The sequence below is a fragment of the Miscanthus floridulus genome, chromosome 6, assembly GCF_019320115.1.
Source record: "Miscanthus floridulus cultivar M001 chromosome 6, ASM1932011v1, whole genome shotgun sequence".
NCBI classification, from domain to species: Eukaryota; Viridiplantae; Streptophyta; class Magnoliopsida; order Poales; family Poaceae; genus Miscanthus; species Miscanthus floridulus.
This window is the reverse complement of record NC_089585.1, coordinates 86,244,361-86,249,456: the sequence shown is the minus strand read 5'-3', so window position 1 is coordinate 86,249,456 and position 5,096 is coordinate 86,244,361.

Sequence of the window (5,096 nt, the reverse complement as noted above, 5' to 3'; positions counted from 1 at the left end):
GTAGCTCCTAAAAAGCCCTTAGATCCATTGGAGCAAACTTTATTCACGTATGATCAAAAGTTGGAAGTGAATGGAGGGTCAAATGCTGACCGAATGCTGGCTTTGGTGTGACCGGACGCTGGCGCAGAGTCCGGTCAGTTCATTTGATCAAGGTGAAGTCGTCTGAAAGTGACCGGACGCTGAGAAGTGAAGTGACCAGGCGCTGAGTCCCAGCGTCCGATCGACTATAGTAAGGTTCCAGAGAGGGAAAATCACGACTGGATGCATCCGGTCAGTGTTGACCGAACGCTGAGTCCTAGCATCCAGTCGACTCCAGTAAGGTTCTAAATAGGGAAAATCACGACCAGACGCGTCCGATCACATTTTAAACACTAGAGTTCGGGGAGAACTGACCAGAGCGTCTGATCAACATGACTAGAGCGTCCGGTCATCCCGTAGAGGCACATAATGGTTTGTTTTTAGCCATGGTTATAAATACTTCCTCGATTCATGTGTGGGGGTACTTTTGCTCATTCCAACAGCTGAGAAACACCTTTGAGAGTGCCAAGAAGAGCAAGGTCCTAGTGAGGTGATTGAGATTTGAGAATCCCAAAGAGAGCCCTCATTAGTGAGATCAAGAGTAGCAAAGTGTGCATCCACCCTTCTCATTAGGCTTGTCGTGGTCAAGTGAGAGTTCAGTGCTTGTTACTCTTGGTGATTGCCATCACCTAGATGGCTTGATGATGATTGGGAGTTTGGTGATCATCCGGCGGAGCCTGTGGATGACCCAACTCAAGTTGTGAGCAGTTGTGAGTGATTCACCACGATGGAGTGTCGAAGAATCAACCCATAGAGAGCACTTAATCCTTACACGGATCAAGGGGAAGCTACACCCTTGCGCGGGTGCTCCAACTGAGGATTAGTAGGGAGTGGCGACTCTCTGATACCTCGGCAAAACATCACCGCGTTCCTCCTTCTCTATTTACTTTGAGCATTTATTTTGAGCAATTCAATTCTTATCATTTACATTCATAGGATTGCCATGCTAGACTAGGATTGGAACATAGGTTGCTGAACTTTTATACGATAGATCAATAGATACACTTTCTAGGCACAAGAGGGTTAATTGGGCTAACCATAGAACTTAATTATTGCAAAGAAATTTAGAATTAGCCCAATTCACCCCCCACTCTTGGGCATCTTGATCCTTTCAATTGGTATCAGAGCCTTGTGCTCATGTATTTAGGACTTAACCGTCTAGAAAGATGTCTTCATGGGGATGAACCTCCTCCTATCTTTGAGAGGGATGATTTTCCATATTGGAAAATTCGCATGGAGGCGTATTTAGAAGCTCTAGATGTTGGAATACTTAGAGCCACCTCACAAGGCTTCCCAAAACCTCAGGATGCTACACACCTACAAGGCGATGAGGTAAATTATGAAAAATGGAATGCAAAGGCTCAAAACACCATCTTTAGAGGCCTTTGCAAAGATATATTCAACCGGGTGAGGAACCACAAAGACGCCCATGCACTATGGTCGGACGTTTGTGCGCTCCATGAGGGAACAAAGAGTAAGCGTGAGGAACATTATCATCTTGTCATGAAAAAGCTTAACTCTTTTGAGATGCTTCCCAAAGATTGTGCTAATGAAATGTATTGACGCTTGAATGTTCTTGTAGAGGAAGTCAATGGGCTTGGACTCACTCAGATGCAACCATCCGATGTTGTAAGAAAGTTCTTGAGTGTCCTCCCCATTGATAAATATGGGCATATTATGACCGTGCTTCATCAAGTTGATCTTTCCACCGCTACTCCAACACAAATCTTAGGAAAGATCAATGCTCATGAGATGTACATGCACATCACACCACAAGATGGCTCATCCTCTACTAAGAAGAAAGAAAAAGACTTAGCATTCAAAGCTAGCCACGAGAAGGGCAAAGCAAGGCTTGAGTATGAGAGCTCAAGTGATGATGAAGTTGATGATGCAAGCCTTGCTCTCATGGTGAAAAGAACCACCAAGATGCTAAAGAAGCTCAACAAGAGTGGCATCAAGTTCGATGGCAAGAAGAAGAAAGTTCTTCACAAGTTCTAGAAGGAAGCTAATCTTCGAGATTGATTGCTACAATTGTAGAGAACTTGGTCATCTAGCACATCAATGCATAAAGCCCAAGAAAGACAAGTACAAGAACAAGTATAAGGGTAAGAAAGATGACTCAAGCAATGAAGAAGAAGATGAGAAGAAGAAAACAAGCCATACAAGAAATGAGATAGGCAAGAAGAAGGACTTCCACAAGAAGAAGAAAAGTGGAAAGGCATACATCGTTAGGTGATTGGCTCACATACATTGATTCATCTAGTGGCTCATCTGATGATGATAGTGATAATGAGAAGGTGGCCGCCATTAGTTATTGACTCTTTATCATCTTCACTGCCACCACCGCCATCATCCCCTACACACCTATGCCTTATGGCCAAGGGTGATCGTAAGGTATCAAATGATGATAGTAATGGTGATGAACATGCTAGCAATGATGATAGCGATAGTGATGATGATGAATATGAATCACCTTCTTATGATGATCTTGTTAAATTGCTAAATCAATACACTAAGATCATTAGAAAGAGTAGAGCTAAGAATAAAAAACTAGAGGCTATGAATGATTCACTTTTAGCAAAATGTGATATAGCTGAAAAGGCTAGTGTTGAGCTTAGAGAAGCAAATAATGCTATATCATCCAAACTCAAGGAGCTCAATTCCTCTAAGAAAGAGCTTAAAGATAAACATGATAAACTTGAGGGGATGCACAAAGAGCTCATCACTAGCCACAATAAGCTAAAAGAAGAATATACTACCCTTAAGATTAATCATGATAATCTTGTCATTGCTCAAGAATTTCTATCCAATAAGCCACATGATGCTACTAACAATGTTGTTAAGATTAATATAGCTACATCATGTGATGATTTGATCATTGAGAGCATTGAGCAAAGTTCTAGTAGCAAGGGCAAGCAAGTGGTTGAGGCCGATGATTATGATGCGTTTGTCAAGCTCAATAATGACAATGAAAAGCTCAAGAAAGATCTTGAAGAGCTCAAGACCACCAACACCATAGTACTTGAAACTAGTGATCATGATGATGACTTGATTCTTGAGAATGAGAAGCTTAAAGAAGAGAACAAGAAGCTCAAGCAAGAGAAAAATAATGATGCTCTCAAGAAAGAGAACAAGAAGCTCAAGTTGGAGAAAGAGCATCTCAAGATTAGATTGAGCAAGTTCACAAGAGGCAAGCATCTTCAAAGTGAGCTACTAATGAATACCATCATGAAGATGGATAGAAGTGGCATTGGGTACATGGCAAACAAAGAGAAGAAGGCTCAAGCTCAACAACAACAAAAGCCAAAGCCAAAGAAGTGTTTTGAGTGTGGACAAGAAGGCCACTTTGCCCATGAGTGCCAACCTCCACCACCACAACCCTTGCCCAAGCATGCTAGACCTTTTGCCTTCAATGCTCATTACATGCTTAGAAAGAATTCTAGTGGAAAGATGAAAGTCATGTTCTTAGGACCTCCAAACAAGAATAGGCCTAAAAAAATTTGGGTTGCAAGGTCACTTGTTGAGAAGGTGAAGGGCCCTCAACAAGTTTGGGTTCCTAAAGCTTGATCTCTTGTGTGTAGGTGAACTACAAGACCAGTCGAAGTCATTGGGTTATTGATAGTGGTTGCACACAACATATGACCGGTGATCCTCGTATGTTCACCTCACTAGATGAAGAAGTAGATAGACAAGAAAGAATCACACTAATTCTAAGGGCAAGGTTAAAGAATTGGATAAAGTGGCAATATCAAATGATCATTCTATCTCAAATATGCTCTATGTTGCTTCATTGAGCTTTAACTTGCTATCCGTTGGACAATTGTGTGATCTTGGCTTCCAATGCTTGGTCACCGAGAATAAAGTTGTTGTATCTAAGAAGGATGATGATCAAGTGATATTCAAAGGATTTAGATACAATAACCTATACTTAGTAGATTTCACCTCCAAAGATGCTAACTTGAAAACATGCATGTTCACCAAAACAACACTTGGGTGGCTATGGCATAGAAGACTTGCTCATGTTGGGATGAGCTCACTCAAGAAGCTAATGAAGAATGATTTGGTGAGAGGGTTGAGGGATGTGAAGTTTGAGAAGGACAAGCTTTGTAGTGCATGTTAAGCCAGCAAGCAAGTTGCAAATACTCATCCAACAAAAGCTTTCATATCAACCACAATAGTGCTAAAACCCCTTCACATGGACTTATTTGGACCAACAATATATAAGAGTTTGGGAGGAAATCTTTATTGTCTTGTGATTGTTGATGACTATTCAAGATACACATGGGTATTCTTTCTTCATGACAAATCTGAAGTTGCATCTTGCTTCAAGAAGTTTGCCAAGAGAGCATAAAATGAATTTGAAGTGAAGCTAAAGAAGATTAGAAGTGACAATGGGAAGAAATTTGACAACACAAACATTGAAGCCTATTGTGATGAAGTTGGGATCAAGCATGAGGTCTCCGCAACATATACTCCTCAACAAAATAGTGTACTTGAGAGAAAGAACCAGACATTGATCACTCTTGCAAGAACAATGCTAGATGAGTACAACACCCCCAAAGCTCTATGGGCGGAAGCTATCAACACCGCATGCTATGCATCCAACCGCCTATTCTTTCAAAAGTTCCTTGGCAAGACACCTTATGAGTTGCTTAATGGGAAGAAGCCGGATGTCTCCTTCTTTAGGATGTTTGGTTGCAAATGCTACATCTACAAAAAGCGGCAACACCTAGGGAAGTTTCAAAGACATTGTGATATTTGAATGAAACATATGATGTGGAATTTGATGAATCTAACTGGCTCCCAAGGAGCACATGAGAATCTTGATGATGTAGGTGATGAACCATTGATGGAGGCTATGAAGAACATTCTGGTTGGAGACATCAAGCCTAAAGATGATGAAGATGATGTACAAGTAATTGATCCACCTTCTTCATCAAATATGCCACAAGATGGTGATAAAGATGGGAGAGTAGAAAATAAAGACACTCATGTCTCCCATGATCAAATGGTGGTAC